We start from the raw sequence: 18,078 nt of genomic DNA, 5'->3' as shown, positions 1-18,078 counted from the left end.
TGATCTGAAAGGAAGGTGTAGAGGTGGCCCTGGAAAAAGTATTCAAGAAAAATACCTTAGAAAATAGTAACTCAGGGTATGGTCATGGGATATTGGCAAAGGTAGGGCTCTGATCCAGCTTGGAGAAAGAGCTGCAGTGCACAAGCACGACATTCATTGCATTTGGTGGAAGAGACCCTGGTTTGGGACATCTAATGGGATTTAGAAGTGGGAACTAAGCCCAGGTTCTAAGGAAAAGCAACCTGCTATACTGGTGCTTCATTTGTATTTTCTGCTTCAAAAAAGCAGTTAGCAGTAAAGAGGGTGGAGGGGCACCTTGGTGGCTCACCTGGTTAAACATCTGCCTTCAGCCCAGGTCATGATCTCAGGGTCCTGGGATTGAGCCTGTGGCAGGCTCCCTGCTCAGTGGGGAGTCTGTTTTTCCCTATCCCTCTCCTCCTCCCCCTTGCTTGTGTGCTGTCTCTTTCTCAAACAAACAAACAAACAAACAAACAAATAAAAAAGAGTTTGAAAGCCAACCGTCATCCCACAAACAGTACTCAGAAAGGAAGACAAACAATTTTGAGATGATATGGGAAAAATGTCAAGAAAAATTCACCTATACTCTACTTGAGTAGAAAGAAGGTCTGGGTAGGATTTCTCCATCAAGCGTGAACAAGGATATGCCCTCCTATAGAAGGAGGGAGGGAGATACAGAGATAGGGATTGACAGAGAAAGGGAGAGAGAACAGGTTAGTCCATGAGGAAGATATAGCCCATGAAAAATAAGAAAATTTTCTTTAAGTACTCAATTTATAAGGGATTAAACAAGATATTAAAACAAATTTATAAAAGACTAGAGTAATTAAAAGGGAGATGACAGAGCTAAGAAAACAAACTGAGAACCAAAATGCCACCATGATAGAAATACAAACATTGAAATGGCAAGGATATAAAACTAAAATATTGACAAGAAGAAAGACTTCATAAAATAGTCAGTGGAGAGACAAGAGAGTTTATAGCAGTTAGATAAGTGGAAACAGGCAGAGAACAAAGATAATAGAATATAAGGATAATTGGTGCTTCCAGAGAGGAGAAATATCTCAGAAAAGGAATAGAATACTGGAAGCTTTTCCTGAAATGAAGGAAGACTTCATACTGCAGATCAAAGGGACACACAGTGTTCCAGGAAAGACTGATAAAGAACGATGGACCTCTAGCCATATCCTATTCAAGTTATGAGCTTGAAGGTTAAGAAAATAACTTTTTAGTCATTTAAGAACAAAAAGAAAGTTCCCTAGAAAGGCAATAATTTGGCTAGCCTGATTCCTCCACAATGACATTCAACCTTAGAGACAATGAGACAATTATTTACCAAGCCCTGAGGAAAATTACTGGACCTGCCAACATCAGTGATATGTAAGGGATATGCATTCTGAAAGATGTGTGGGGACTTAGGAAATTAAAGCACCCCAGAGTGATTCTACAAAAACAAAAACAAAAATACATTGGACAGTGTATTCAGTCAAGCATGAGATTAGCATAGGGAAGCCCAGGTAAAAAAGGGGCTGTGAGTGAGCACCACACTTTACATGCAGAGTATGATTGGACAATTTGTGAAGGCAGATCTGAGTACAATGCATCTTGAGAAAGTAAAAATAATATAACCCACAGAAGCTGCAAATATGGGAGGGGTTGAGGTGGAAAGAAACATAGTTGGTTTTTTTTAAACAGCTGTAGTTAACTATTTTTTTAATTAAAGCAATAAATAAATAAAAAAGAATGATCTCATTTAAAAAACATTTTAAATGTATAGGAATCTTTTGAAATTGAATATCCCTTTGGTGAAGGGCTACTTAACCAAAATTCAGCAATTTTTTCAGATTCTTTTCAGATAAATTCAGGTAAAATTAAATTTAATGCTTAAAGTAGCACTTATAATGTGATTCCACATGTAGAAAATTGTTTCTCTGTTTCTTTCTATTGTCCTTTTCTCTTTTTTGCATAGATGCATGAGAAATAATCTAGAAAGAATGTTCTCCAAGATGATAGCGCTGGTTATTTTTGGATGGTCGAACTTGGGGTTATAGTTTGCTTTATTTCTTATTTTTGGTTATTTATAATTTTTTATAGTAAATGCTATATTTTACTATATAAGTAAACTATTAAACAATAATACATCATTATGTTTTATAAAAGCAATACTCTATGAGGAAAACGGAGTCACCTCTTACACATCTTAGCACTAGCATTATTATGTAAACTCTGGTTGTGGAGCAGGCACTCCTAGCCATTCTGGCTGACATGGCCTACATGCTCAGGAAATTATATAGTGTGTGGCAATGACTTAGTTTCACAGAAGGACATGGAACTGTAACACTACTGACATATTGCTTCATGACAAATATACTGTCTTGGTCATTTTTCTGCAAGTATGAGATGCTGCCTTCTTGCTAATGTTGCTGATTTGAATTCAAGTAGGAGAAACATGTAATGAAGGTGGGGTAGGGATTAAAGTCTTAATAATTTACTACTGTTATCTCCAGGGAAGAGTCAACATTGCCCTTTTTTTTAAAAGCAAAGGCAGAAGTTCCCACAGCTTATTAAAATGAGTATATGTGAATTTAAATAGAAGAAATGAAGCAAAAATATATTAAAACTAATAAAAATATAAAAAAATAAAAGCAAAATGTATATGTGTGTTTATATGTATATTTAAATTATTTCTGATTAAGGGTAACAATATCAATTCTGTGTTCCATCTTTAGTTTATTTGTCTTGATAAATACTTGAGAAGAGATGCCCACTTTATTGGTAAGAAAATAAGTGTAAAATTTATTTTGATATATATATATATATGTTCATGATTTTTTTAAAAAGATTTTATTTATGTATCCATGAGAGACACACAGAGAGAGGCAGAGACATAGACAGAAGGAGAAGCAGGCTCCTTGCAGGGAGCCTGATGCAAGACTAGATTCCAGGACCCCAGGATCATAACCTGAGTCAAAGGAAGGTGCTCAACCACTGAGCCACCCAGGTGCCCCTATACTTATGAATTTTGATCCTTCCCTGTTTGGCTTTTTCTGAATTATCTTCTCTCCAATCCATTAATTTGTTTTTCTTTCTTGCAATATCAAATGTATTTGGAGCATTGAAGAATTAAACAATGCTATTTAACTTCTTACAAATGGGTGGTATTTACTCAGATTGGGAAATGGAAAAGAAATATTTTTTAAAATGTGATCATATAGATCAGCATTTTATATTTTGGAAACATAGAAGATAACAGATGGTTCTGTTGAAAATGGCAAAAATTTCAAATTGCAACTAAGGCTGTCTTGCATCTTTATTTTTAATAATTTCTCTTGCTTCACATCTCTGAAAAACAAACAGGCCATTAAAAGCATTCATGACATGCTAGACACTTAACCAGGTTTATTACTGAATGGAGTAAAATTTTATTAACTTTAAACACATTTTAATGAGCTACAGGCATAGTTTGTTCTGCAAAACTACAATGAATTACTCACTGTCTGACTTACATTAAAAACAAAATACAAGTGTCAGGTCAGAGATGAGCTGGAAATCCCATCTAATTATCAAAATAACAAGAACGTAAAGGGATCCATGTTGCCATTTAATCAAGTGAACCTGCAGTCTTGGGTGCTAACATTATGAGCATCTATCTATAATGCCATTACTCAGGCTGGCTAGAAATTAGATACTTCCCAGCCCTTCCAGCTGGGGCTTAATAGAAGCATTGCTAGCATCCATGCAATTCTTGCAAGGGTCTGCAAAGGAACTAAAGTAACAGCTAACGATGGGTCAATTCCTCAGTACACGGAAATTTAAGTCAGATGGTGTTCTGAAAATCTCATTGGACTGGGAGTTGGCAGACGTGAATTTTAGCCTCTGCCTCCATCCTCCATCAGCCAGGCGCCCTTCTTGCCTTTAGCCTTTTGGATCCCTTTGTAAAATGTAGGAGCTCGATTGGGTTATTTCTAAATTTCTTTCCTTCTTTAACATCTTTTGGTTCTTAAAAAGCATGAGTTTTTGTCTAAACTTGCACATAAATGTTTATAATAAAATGTGTGGAGGAACACTGCCCATAGCTGGTCTAGTTGGAGGGGGTCCTTGGGAGAAGGAAGAGAACACACAGTGACCTCTGGAGCTAGCAGACGTTTATCCATACTCATCAGGGGAATACACTTGTATGGAGCTGGACCATTGCCTTTTATTTTCCTTTTTCTACTGGGCACCAGTGTTCCACTTCAACAAACAGTCATGCACCAGAACTTTCTGGAATTGATATAAAGTACCAGACAGGCTATCTATATCTTTGTAATGCACAGTTAAAAGGCTGTAGAGTCAGGTCCTTTAGCAAAATGGTGAAAAGCATAGATCGGAGCAAAGTTCTTGCTAATCTGCATGTTAGATTCCCCTCTCACTGCCAGAATGAGTGGTTGCCTCTGAGAGATAGCCTAGAAGATATGCTTCGACTAAGCCATTGCTCAAGAAGGTGTGATTCTAGGCCCAGAATAGTAAGGTTGGAGCTAGGCTTAGCAGAGACATAAAGGGTCACCAAAAAAAGGAAAGATGATCATAACAGATAAGTCTGAAGCACAAATGCAATGCAAATGGTAAAGGAGCAGATACTAAGGAGGATCATAGGACCCAGGCTAAATCAGCAGGAGAGAGAAGGGAGAGGGAAATTGCAACCACAGGGTGAAGGTCCTATGATACTGTGTGCTCTGGAAGTTCCAATCCTACGCAGTCCATATGAATTCTGAAGAAGCCAGAGAATTCTGCTGGCTGACCCCCTAAGTCAAAAGAGAAAAAAATGGGAGTTATTTTTAAGTGGGGTGCAGCAGAGTTAGGGTTTAGAGGAAGGCATGGCATAGAACCTGTTTGCATCTTATTAGCTGAAATGAGCGATGAGCAGATATTATTGTGAAAGCTACCTTTCAAAATGCTATGAAAAGAAATGGGCACTGGGCACTTCCTATTCTCCAACTAGCAGCATTGGGAGAGCTCCTGTGCTTAGAATCATTGTGGGTCACAGCATAGCAGGCAGCACATCCTGGGGCCCTGGGCACTTCCTATTCTCCAACTAGCAGCATTGGGAGAGCTCCTGTGCTTAGAATCATTGTGGGTCACAGCATAGCAGGCAGCACATCTCATGGTCCAGACCCTTGAGACAAATTTGTTAGTCATTTTTCCTCAAAAAGTAATAGTGTTATATGGGTGACAGAGGGGAGCTACACTCGTGGTGAGCAGAGCATAGCACAGGGAAGTTAAATCACTATGTTGTATACTTGAAACAAAAGTAACATTGTATATCAACTATATCAAATGAATACATTTAAATAAGGAATAAAGTTTAAAAAAAAGTAGTTCAGGGGTGCCTGAATGGTGAATGGCTCAGTTAAGTGTCAGACTCTTGGTTTCAGCTCAGGTTGTGATCTTGAGGTCATGGAATTGAGCCCCATGTTGGGCTCTGTGCTTAGTGCAGAGTCTGCTTCAGATTCGTTCTCCCTCCCCTCTTGCCCTTTCTGCATGTGCTCACTCTCTCGAATACATATAATCTTTTCAAAAAGTCCATTATTGTATTCTTTCTGGAATTGAGGCATTATACAGTTAGGAATCTAACAGGTTGAACTGCTGTTTTAAGCATACCCGAGGTCCTCCAGTGAAAGTGTTTTGGAGGAATCAATTGCCAGTCCCAGCAGTCCTCATGGTGGTTCACCTTCACAGAATCATGATACAGGGAAGCTCTTAAAGTTTTCCCAATTCAACTCTCATACTTTCTAATAAAGGAAACTGAGGACTTTCGAGGGTGAATGAGATGGTCTAGCTTACACAGTTGGCTGGTGAAGGACTGGTGGTTAGAACACTGATTTCTTGACTCCATTTTTAAAGAATGGTCCTTGCCAAATGTTACTTATTCAAGTGTAACTTTCATAATTTGGCCATATCTGAATAACAACTCTACTTGATAGTTCCCTCCATATCAACTCACACTTTTTAAAAATTTAAATTAGTTGAAAAAGACAACTATTATTACTGTTGTAAAATGAAAAACCTGTATGCGTTATCAAACATATAGAAAATGAGATAATGCTAGGAACTGATAGCTGGATACAGGGGTTGGGGAATAAGCCAGTAGTGTGAGGCCCAATGTTGTTGGCAGGGATAGGCAGGAACAGAGAGTGGACAAGGGTGAGTAGCCCAGTGGCTGCTTTGGCCTGTGTCTAACCAACCTGGAAGTGAATTGAGAGATCAATTCACATCAACACCTCCTCCTCTTCTGCCTACAATTATTCTGGGCCCAACTAAAATCATTTCCTAGACCACCAGGAGTGCAGAATTCCCATCTTGGGAGCAACACAACAGTATTATAGATAACACATATTTTGGACTGAAGGCACAATCCCTAGGTTTCTGTTTGTGTGTGTGTGTGTGTGTGTGTTTTAAAATGGGGATTCTGAGTCTTATCTCTAGTTGCTTTCAAGATTTTATCACTGTGTTGGCTGATCTTCACAATATTTCTGGGCATGGATTTAATTCTTATTTATCTTGCTAAGAACTTCATTATGCTTCTCTACTATTTAGGAAAATTAACTGTGATTATCACTTTGAATATTGTCCCTTGCCCATTCTATTTGCCTTGCTTTGTTCCTTCCTAAACTCCAGTTATATTTATCATGAACCTTGTTATTCTATTAGCTATAACTCCCAATCTTTCATATTATTATGAAGATCTTTTTATTATTATGTGATAAATTTTTGTGAATTTCCTGCTACTGCATTAGTTCAACTGTTTCTTTTTTTATTAATTTATTTATTTATGATAGACATATATAGAGAGAGAGGCAGAGACACAGGAAGAGAGAGAAGCAGGCTCCATGCAGGGAGCCCGATGTGGGACTCGATCCCGGGTCTCCAGGATCGCGCCCTGGGCCAAAGGCAGGGGCTAAACCGCTGAGCCACCCAGGGATCCCAGTTCAACTGTTTCTATTTAACCTGCTTATCTTGTTGGCTCTTAATTTAGAGCTACTTTCCCACAACTTCTATTTAGTTCATTTTCAAATCTATCCATTTTTATTCTTATCACAGTGGTAGTTCATTTTTTATGGCATTTATTCCTTATTCTGACTCTAATTATTTTACTCATTCCTACTTGTATATAGTCTTTCCAATTGTTCCCATCATATAAAGTTCTCATGGTGGTAATACTTCTTTTACAGTATCTGATGACTCTCACTTGTGGTATTTGCTTTTACTGTGATATTTCTGGAAACCTGTTATTTATCTTTTAGTGTCTTCCTTCATTTCTGGTTCCTGGTAACTTCCCGTGGTGTACTAGTATCAGCTGTACATTAACAACTTTTTGTTGTGGTTTACTTAGCTTGTCTAGAGTTTTGTGATGTGAAAGTTTCCATGTTAGCTAACTCTACCAGGTTTCTAAGACCAGAAGCAATGCAGACACAGGGAAAGTGAAGGACTCCATGAAAATCTGCTTTTTGCTCCTTTTCCTGCTTCTATTCTTGTGAAGACCTGTACTCCCTCTCCACTTTATACATGCCTTGTAATCAAATAGCTTATGGCCTCCATGGAAGGGACAAGGAGTTAATGATTTCTCTAGAGTAGATCTCATCTAAGGAAGGATAGGTGACAATGACCAGAAGAAGCTCTCATCATATCTGTATTTCAGACCACTGGGCATTAGGCATCTTGATTTCAAGGCTCTCTGGCTCCAAGGAATAACCCCTGGACCTTGTCTTTGTTCTAACCAGCTCCTGGGTACCTGAGGGACATGTATACCAAACTACCATCCTCAGTAAAACTCCCCAGACCCCCAACAAAGATGAGACTCATGCTTCTTTCCTTTCCGAGTCTCCAGACATTCCGTCTGCATCTGCTGTCTCTATATCTTCCAACAAACTCTGCTCTCACTTTCTGCTGGCTCGTGTTTGACTTCGTCCTACAAAAAGCCAAGGACCCTCCTGGTTGGTCCTGAAGGACTCCCTCTGAGTCCTTGGAACCAGCCTGTCAGCAACAATGCTGTATGTTCAATATTAAGAAAACTTAAAAATGTTTGTATGTATTATAATTCTTGAGTTGGTCAATTTTGCTGTTTTTACATTCTTATTTTATGTTTTCTTTCTTAATCCTCCTCTCTACTTCTTATGTATTTACCTCCTTTCCATCTCTTACATTCTGCTCTCTATTGCTTTCCCTCTGCTAAACAAGTTTATCAGAGGATTTCTGTGGAAGCAATCATCCTGTTCCATGAACAGTATTTTAAAGGATACTTAGTTTTTAGATGTAGGCAAGCACAGATTCCTTGAAAGGAGATAGTTTTTATTAGACATTAAATATTAATTATTAGAAAGTATTTTGTGTACTTATATAGTTATGATTAGAGACAAATTATTTTTGCCTATGTACTGAAGCTAGTGATGTGTTTTAGATGTTTGTGTTTAGAGTGTGCTGAATCAAAGGTTGCCAACTTTTTCTACAAAGGGTCAGACAGTAAATATTTTAGGCTTTGCAGGCCATACAGTCCCCATGACAGCTATCCAAATCTGCCATTATAGTGTGAAAACAGCCATAGACAATATGTAATAATCCTTTGCCTTTATGGTCTTATCTCAAACATCAGCCTTAACAGGATACTTAAAAGCCTCTTTTCACTTTAAAGATTCAGCCTCTTCTTTTTAAATTGTATTTTAGATCCCCAAAGCACCTACACCAATTTCTAACACATACCAGGGTACTCAACGCATTTGTTAAATGAATGAATTGATGATTTATGGTTTTAATTACACTTGACTTCTATGGCAGTATTTTCTTACTCTGGTTTGTTCATATGCCAAGTCTTTGCTTAAAATAAATTAGGTTGCATAATAGAAATTCTGTAATTCTTTTTCTGGTGGTGACTGGCAAAACTAACTAAAAGCTCCATTATTTAAGACATGACACAGTACAAGAAAACAATTAGACTATTAAAATCCCACAGATCTATTTCAGAACGAGCTATTTTAATAATGAGGTAAGAAAATAATAGCAAGTTGAAAAGACTGTTAGCTGAGATGAACTGCTCTTGACTTTATGGGTACCTTTATTGTCATAAGCAGAGGCAAAAGATGGAAAACACTCAGCAGAAAAAAATAAATTACAGTAATTGGAATTGCTTGTTGTTGGGTGTCAGTTACCTTTACATTGCATGTGACTAATGTGGCTGGAGGAGGGCAGAGTGGTACAGTGGATGATATATGGGTCAGATGGATCTGAATTACAATCTCCACTTTGCCACTTACTGTGGTATAAATTTAGAAAGTTATTGAAAATTTTTGAATTCCAATTCCCTCAATTCTAAGATGGCATTGGGGGGCAGTGACACCAATAAGTGTGTTAGATGGGTAATATTTATTGTATAGTACCCAGCAAATATTAAACACTAAGTGAGAGCCATTATGATTACAATGGTCAGAGGGTTGTTACGTTTTGAAGGTAATGGCTACTTACTAATAATTGAGCTCTATACTCTTTGGATGGATGGGATCCTGGGCCATTTAAAATTTTACTATATACTCTAGTTGGTATGTGCCTGTAGAATTTTGTCTTAGTTCTGAAAAAGATTGCCAATAATTTATGATGTGCTAACATGTTGTCTTAGAAGATACTGCCTTTCTTTTAGTTGGGGATAATTTTTTTCCTGGCAAAGAAGTTTTGCTCATTTAATCACACTTATCAAAACCATACCCATATGAGTCAAGGGAAGAGAACCAATTTAACTTCCTTTCTAGAAGTTACACTGGTTTCCTTTTGCCATCACATTTCGTCCAGCTGTAGTCATATTTTGTTGCCACCATGAAAATCAATTCAGATCCTTGGTTGCTATGCAATTTCTTTTTAAAAATTCACTGTATTTTATTTTACTGAATTATTTTATTTCCACTGAATATCTTCCTGTATTCATGGTCTTTTTTTCTATTAAGGTTCATTGACCTTTCACCTATTTTTTGACCATTTGGATCCAAAATAGCAAAGAAAATGAAATCTTTTGTCTTTAAAACATAACCATTAGTATCAAATACTTATTTCTGTTGACTCAGGAGTTTCAGATGATTCAATATATGACATTAGTATCTGGAACTTTCTTATTCAAAGTCTGTTTACAACTGAATAACTAGTGGGAAGAACTATATATAAGAACTATATATATGTATATATATATAATATATATAAGAACTATATCTGTGTATATATATCATATATATGATATATATAAAATATATATATCTTTTTTTTGTAGAAAGATGTAACAGACTGCTCTGAATTGACCACACACACACATACACACACACACACATACCCCAAAATTCAACTCTCTATATCCATGAGCTGTCAGTGTATTTGCATGGGTTGCTAACTTGCAAATCTTTCATTTATGTAACAAATATTGAGCACCTATACTGCGTCAGGCACTCTGTTAAGTGCTTGGGAGATATCAGTCAATAAAACTGACATCCCTGCCCCACAGAGCACATTTTAGTAGGTGACTATTTAGAAATCTCTTCAATAACACTCAAGTACACACAAATTAATATATCTCATCCCCACAAGGTTATGGTTCTAAGTGGAGAATTAAGTGAAGAAATTATATTATCAGAGGCCAAAAACACACTCCATGTGTCATCATTTCCATCAGTGATAGAATGCTCCCTGCTTCATGGTAAAATGAGAAGAAAAAGGACAATACTATATAATATATACATGCATAATTCCTTATCTATAATTTCAAAATATAAAACTGTCAGAAACTAAAAGTTTTTAAATAACTTATTTGGTGGTAAAAACTGACCTGATTTCATATGGGTGTTCGGCATTTATTGAGTCAACTTAGTGTGAATATTTTCATGTGTATATATTTATTTATATACAGTGTGAATATTTCTCTGCAGAAATATTAATGTGCTTCATATGGTTTGAGATATTCCTTCAGATGCTATAATACTACTTCCATATCTTCTAAAACCTCATACCCTCCAAAAAATCTGAATTCTGGGACTGGTCTAATAAGGATTTTGGATAAAGGACTGTTGACCTTCATGTATATGTCTTTGTAAGGTTGCCAATCATATTTTCTTGGGAAGGCCTATCCCTTCTTTCTGCTACAGTCTTTTTTGCTTGTAGGGGTATTAAAATATTCTTTTATTTGGTGATAGTAGGTAGTAAATGTTTGTTCTGTTTTCAGATATCTTTATTTTGCAAAATAGAAAAGCTAGCTGTTCTCTATTTCTTTTTAAACATGATGCTCAGCTGTGAAATGTGAAATTTTGGGTGAGACTGACCTAGTCTAGGAAGCCCGCTTGCTGATCACATTCCACCCTCAATCTACCGGCCCTAATATTTAATTATTATAGTTCTTTAAATCAACCCACTTAAAAGCCTGAAATAAACTTCTTTTCAAAGCAAATATTTTATCACCAATGTAAATGAAAAAACCAGTACTATTTATCATAAACAAGAGGTCACTAACCAAACAATATCCCTTGGCCCACCAAAAAATACCTGGGGATCTAACCCATGATCCTATCCTTGAATGGATCAGATAGAAAGCATTTTAGGTTTCTTTCTATCTGATCATTCACTTTCATTTCTCTCAAGACAATTTAAATTTCCTTTTGTTCTGACTTGAAAGGATAAATCATCAACCTCCTTCCAACTATTCCATGTATTCCACAATGATAATCAAATCACATCTTGAATTTTTCCCATTTGGGTGGTTGTGGTTATACTTTGATCTCAACTTCTCCAATGTAGCCTTGGCTTTCTTTCCCCTTATAAGGGTATAGCCTACTGCTTCTCAAATTTGAACATACACTCTAATCCCTTGGGCACCCTGATAAATGCAGATTTTGATTCTGGAGGTTTGGACTGGACTGTGAGATTTGCATATCTTGCAAGCTGCCAGGTGATGCTGATGCTGCTGGTCTCAGGATCACAATTTGAGTGGCAATAGTGTCCTTGGCAAAGAGTGTCAGGACTGGCTGGAGGGGTGGGATGGATTAGATTATCATTCTTCTTTGCCCTTTAATCTCAAGGAGTGCTTTCCTAAGAGTGATTGGGAGAGGACAGCCTTAAGTTATTTTTATTTCCATTCAGTAATTGGGTTTTCCCAATCTCTAATTCTCTGCATCTGATGGTACTTACAGAGGCTTAATGGTATATGCTACATTGAAATACTGTTTATAAGGACTTAAATTATAGAATGTTCGGAGCAAAAACCAAAGGGATAAACAGTTAAGGTTACCTGGGGAAGCGAATTAGTGTTAGCTATTTTAAAGTTCCTATGGATTCATTTGTGTTCTCTTTGTTTGTGGGTTATATACATGCATAATATTATCTTTTTATAAAAAAAAACTACCTCAAGAAACCAGGAATGAATGTATGCATAAATAATTTGTAAAGCCTTTGTAATGATCAGTTTTGATGACTCATTCCTTCTGTTTCCTTTTCCTTCCATTCTTTCTTTCCAATTTATCTATTTCTCTTCTATTATTATTACAATTACAAGCATTTATATCCTATTTGTGACATACAAAGCAGTCGACATTCACAGGGCACCTGCCTTGAGAAAATGAAGCAAAAATTCATCATATTTAGTTCAGTGCAAAAATACCAGATTGTTGCTGTCCCGGTTAGTGGTTATTGGTTAATTCAAGGTAAGAATCAGTGCTTGTTTTTTTTTTTCAGTGCAAAAATACCAGATTGTTGCTGTCCCGGTTAGTGGTTATTGGTTAATTCAAGGTAAGAATCAGTGCTTTTTTTTTTTTTTTTTATTATTCAGTGTTCGCTTTGGCAGCACATATACAAAGTTAAGAATCACTAAGCCAGTCAGAAGACTGTTCTGGAAGCCAAGGTTCCACTCAAATATCCTATATTGTTTGCTTTTCCATTTATTTTTCTCTGAAAGAGAAGGTTCTTATGCTCTTTGTTTGATTAGGCCTATACTTATATAAAGTATAGAACACCTAACCTCTCTATGTGTGTGTATATATATATATATATATGTGTGTGTTTATTATTATACACACACACACACACACATATATATATATATATTAGAATTTGGGCATCAATATATTATTTTTTTGAGATTTTATTTATTTATGAGAGACACAGAGGGAGAGGCAGAGACATAGGCAGTGGGAGAAGCAGGCTCCCTGTGGGGAGCCCAATGCGGGACTCAATCCCAGGACCCTGTGATTACAACCTGAGTCAAAGGCAGATGCTCAACCACTGAGCCATCCAAGTGCCCCCATCAATCTATTTTTTCTTTAGCTATCCACTTATTTGTTGTTTGCAGAGAAAAGTGAGAGAGAAAGCAACTTAGCAAGTAAGCTTGGGCTCTGGATTCACGCTGTAGCTTCTTCACTTAGTGGAGCATCTCTTTGAGCTGTTTACTCATCTGTGAGAGCAGAGCACCTACGTTATTGTGGGAGAATGAAATGATGTAATTCCTCCAAAGCACTTGACAACCAGCCCAGTTCATTGAGTTCAATAAAATGATTAATCTAATATCCCATGGGAACAGATGCTATCGTTCCTCCTGTATGCTCTGGGGCTTTCTTTTAAGGGAAGTTTGTGTCATTGTAGAATCAGATTTGGGGAACAAATGGATTTTTAAGGGACAAAGTTGTTTTTTTAAAATTTAATTTTCTCAATTTATATTAAATAATAGTGCAATTCTGGGTTAAGTCACTTAACCTCTTTATTTATTTATTTATTTATTTATTTATTTATTTATTTATTTATATTTTCTAATTCTTTTAAAAGATTTTACTTATTTATTAGAGAGAAAGAGAGAGAGAGAAAGTGAACTCGAGCATAAGCAAGGGGAGGGGCAGAGGGAGAGGGAAAAGCAGGCTCCTTGCTGAGCAGGGAGCCCGATGTGGGGCTTGATCCCAGGACCCTGAGATCATGACCTGAGCTGAAGGCAGATGCTTAACCAACTGAGCCACCCAGGTGCCCCCAGCCTCTTTTGGTCTAACTTTTTTTCCTGTCTATAAAGTGAAGGTATTGGACTAGATGATCTATAATGAGTATATTTTGCATTGTGACACTCCCCCCTCCACATACCCTAAATCAAGTTTCATGAAAGACTATTTAATCTTCCTATGAAAGATTTATTACACAGCTTCTGTTCTAATCTATTGTTTTTCATGAAAAAGAAAAGTACTGGATATGACCCACTTAATTCATTTCATGCTTACTACTTGTTACAACTTGCAGTGTAAAAACCCTGGAGAAGATCATCTCCATGATTTTGCCAGCAGGAACAATCTCCAATTCCAGCGGGTTGTGACTGGAACTCTTTTAAAGGCTAAAGAAGCCTCAACTCCACTATTCTTGAACCTGAATTTTAGTGCCAGCTTGACTTTCAGTTCAAAGCACTGTTTTCCTGCCCTCACATAATGTGCTGTTTATGGATTTGTAAACTAGGAGTCTAAGTGATACACTTTTATCAGAGCCTGTGAGTTCTTCCCAAGTCTGGTCCTCTGTTTTGCCCCGCACTTTCCTGGCACTTGGTTCCTGGCTGGCACTTCCTCTTCCAAATATTTCTGAAACAAGAAGTTTGCATCTTGAGTTTCTCAACAAACATAAATGTTTATTTGGAAAAGGAATATAGAAAGGAACATGTAACAGTCCTTTTAAATTCACATAAGGATAAATAAAATGTTACGGTATAGCCTTAGACAGCTAAAGTAATTTAAACATTATGTTGAAAAACTGCCCTGGCAGTTTACCAAGAGCATTAATCATCACCTCTTACTTTATGAAACTTTGAAAACTGAACACCACCACTGATCTCACTTTCTTAATCTATGAATGAAGAAGCTGAAATGGATAATTTCTGAGGACACTTCTGGCTTTTAAAAACACTGTTCTATTTTGAAAGTCCAGCCTGCTGTTAGGCACCTTTGCTGCTACTTTACCTGCTGCTGAAAACTTTACTGTCTGATGGATTTTCTCTTATGAGGGAGAAGAAGTCAAGGAAAAAGGAACTGCCAATGATTCCGAGGGTCTTGTTTTACGGATGTCATCATGTCACACTGCTTTTTGGGTCATGTTTGTATTTCTCATTTGGCTCTGTCTTGAGCAGGATGGAAATGTGCATTCTTGAGAGTAACCTAACTCTGTGACTGACTATTGTGGGCTTTCTTTTCTGTCCCCATTTTTGGACTTTAGGGGTTGCCTAGGAGAAGACAATGACCTGCAGTGGCTCTCAACCTTTGGTGTGCAGCTGAACCACCTGGGGACTTGAAAACAGAACTCAAAAGACTGGGCTATGCCCTTTGAGCCTCTGATTCACTAGGTCTCGCTGGACCTCCTGCAACCCTCTACATTTTGAAAATGCTCTCCCCAGGTGATCTGATATATATCAGAGGCTGAATAACTACTGGACTTAGTCACATCAATGGGCTTTGTACTCACCCCTAAACTGCTACTTCCCCAGGAACTGAAATGTCCAGGGACTGCAAGAGAAGAAAGGAACCTGGGAAACCTCTCTATATTCTTCTATTTCTTTTGTTAACCTCCTTTTCATGCTCTTATAGACAGCCTTCTGAGTTAAGCTGCTATCATACTTGGAGACTGAAGATCAACGAATCCAACTGTCTTTATTGCATATGACTTCTCTAAGGAGTAACTGTTTTGGGCAGTTTCAAAACTATTCTCCCAAATGTTGCTGGTTAGCATATAATAATTGATACAGGCACACATGGGAGATATTATGGGTTTGGTCCCAGATCAAGGCAACAAAGTGAAGATCATAATAAAGTGAGTCAATTTTTTTTGTGTCCTGGTGGATATAAAAGTCATGTTTACACTATACTATAGTCCACTAAGTGTGCAATAGAGTTATTGTCTAAAAATCAATGTATATACCTTAATTAAAAATACTTTATTGCTAAAAAGTACAAACCATCATCTGAACTTTCAGTAAGTCATGATCTTTTTGCTGGTGGAGGGTCTGTGTTGCCTCTTGCCTCTGTGTTGATGGCTGGAGACTGATCAGGGAGATGGTTATGGAAGGTTAGGAGGGCTGCGGCAATTTCTTAAAATAAGAAAAATGAAGTTTGCTGCAGCCAGTGACTCTTGTACAAAGGGTTTTTCTGTAGCTTGTGATGTCATTTAAGAGTGTTTTGCCCACAGCAGAACTTCTTTTCAAAACTGGAGTCAGTCCTCTCAAACCCTGTTGCTGCTTTATCAACTAAGTTTAAATGCTATTTTAAATCCTTTGTTGTCATTTAACCATCTTTACAGCATCTTCACCAGGAGTAGATTGCATCTCAAGAAACTACTTTCTTTGCTCATTCATAAGAAGCAACTCCTCTCCTCTTCAAGTTTTATCATGAGATCGAAGCAATTCAGTCCCATCTTCAGGCCCCACTTCTAATTCTGGCTCTCTTGTTGTTTCCACCGTATCTGCAGTGACTTCCTCCACTGAAGTTCTGAACTTTCAGTTTGTAAAACACTCAAATCTGTGAAATTCAGTAAAGTGGAGTGCAAGAAAACATGGTGTGCCTGTATTCACATTGCATAATAGGTTGCTGAATAAACTTTTAGGTAATTCATCTGAAAGCTTTCATCATTAGCTTTAAATAATCAAGTCAATTATTCATTCATTTATCCTGCATTAAAGACTGAATGCATTTGCTAGACATTGAAGTACTTCAAATAGAGCACTGATTAACAGCCTGAGATCAAAGTCTCCCTTGGTTCAAATCCAGCTCCATCATTTCTCAGTTTTTTGATCTGGAACATAGTATCTGACTCAGTAAATCTCAATTTTCTTTTCTGCAAATGGGAATAATGATAGGATCTGCATTTTGGGTGGTGGTATGAAAAAAAAAAGAACTTAAAAACACTTATAACAGTGCCTAGGACATGATGGGTAAGATTAAGGGAAAGATGGATAAGATCAGATGATTTAGAGTATAGAAGTAAGGAGCCAAACACCAATTAATAGGTGAAGTAAATGTGCAGAGAACACCTGAGTGGATCCAGTGTCTATTGTGGGTAGGGTGGGAAGTGGGGAGGGAGAAGTGTGTGCTTGGGGAAGCCTGAATGATTTGATGCTGAAGTAAAGTTCTGAAGAAAGATCAATAATCAAGCATACTTAAAAAAAATCATTCTTGGGGCACCTGGGTGGCTCAGTCAGTTAAGTATCGGCCTTTGGCTCAGGTCATGATCCTGGGGTCCTGGGATAGAAAGCCCTGAGTTGGGCTTCCTGCTCATCAGTGAATCTGCTTCTGCCACTCCCCCTGCTCATGCTCTCTTTTTCTCTCTCCCTCTCAAATAAATAAAATCTTAAAAAAACTTTATTCTTGTTTCTTATATAATTAACTGCATGCCACTTAAAAATCATATAGATACTTAGAAACTCAATATATTTAAAACGTTTAAGTTTTTAGTAATCACATTTTTTGGGAGGTGGTGTGAATTTATGAGTTCCATTGCTTCTAAGGGGAGGAGGAAAAGAAAAGAACTCACATCTGTAGTGGAAGTATCTGTCAAGAATGCTGTAAAGGAGACTCTTGTATCAGGCTTGGAGGGTAGTCCAGAGCAGTGGTTCTCAACAGGAAACAGGTGTGTCCCTCTCCACCTTCCCAGGGACATTTGGCAATGTCTGGAGACATTTTTCATTGTCATGATCGGAGATGGGTGCTACTGGCATCTGGTGGGCAGAAGCCAGAGATGCTGCTAAACATTTAACAATACACAGGACAGCCCCTCACAACAAAGAATGATCTGGATCAAAATGTTTAGAGTGCCAACCTGTCAGTGATTCTCAAACTATAGTACACCAGAATCGCTTGGAGAGTTGTTAAAACCCGCATTGCTAGGCCCCACACCCAGAACTTCTGATTCAGTAGGTCTGGGGTAGGACCCAAGAATTTGTATCTCTAAGTTCCTAGGTAATGCTGATGCTGCTGGTTTGGGGCTCTACTCTGAGAACCACTGGTCTATATAATCTCTATATTCATTTTCAAGTTTGAAATCCCAGAGAAACTTTTTTCA

At 37.4% G+C, this 18,078-nt stretch overlaps 1 protein-coding gene across 21 annotated transcripts in view; it reads right to left on the bottom strand.

The window, feature by feature from the left end:
* Window positions 1-18,078, bottom strand: part of THRB (thyroid hormone receptor beta) — a 371,974-nt gene that overhangs the window by 142,662 nt on the left and 211,234 nt on the right. For 6 of the 21 annotated variants that reach the window (XM_035705026.2, XM_035705036.2, XM_035705029.2 and 3 more), the window contains one exon: window positions 17,551-17,734. The exons of the other annotated variants lie outside the window; for them this stretch is intronic. The gene's annotated coding sequence lies outside the window, so the exon portion shown is untranslated. The remainder of the gene's footprint in view (window positions 1-17,550; window positions 17,735-18,078) is intronic. 21 annotated transcript variants of the gene reach the window in all.

The sequence above is a fragment of the Canis lupus genome, chromosome 23 (assembly GCF_003254725.2).
Source record: "Canis lupus dingo isolate Sandy chromosome 23, ASM325472v2, whole genome shotgun sequence".
NCBI classification, from domain to species: domain Eukaryota; kingdom Metazoa; phylum Chordata; class Mammalia; order Carnivora; family Canidae; genus Canis; species Canis lupus.
This window is presented reverse-complemented; position numbering and strand designations above follow the sequence as displayed.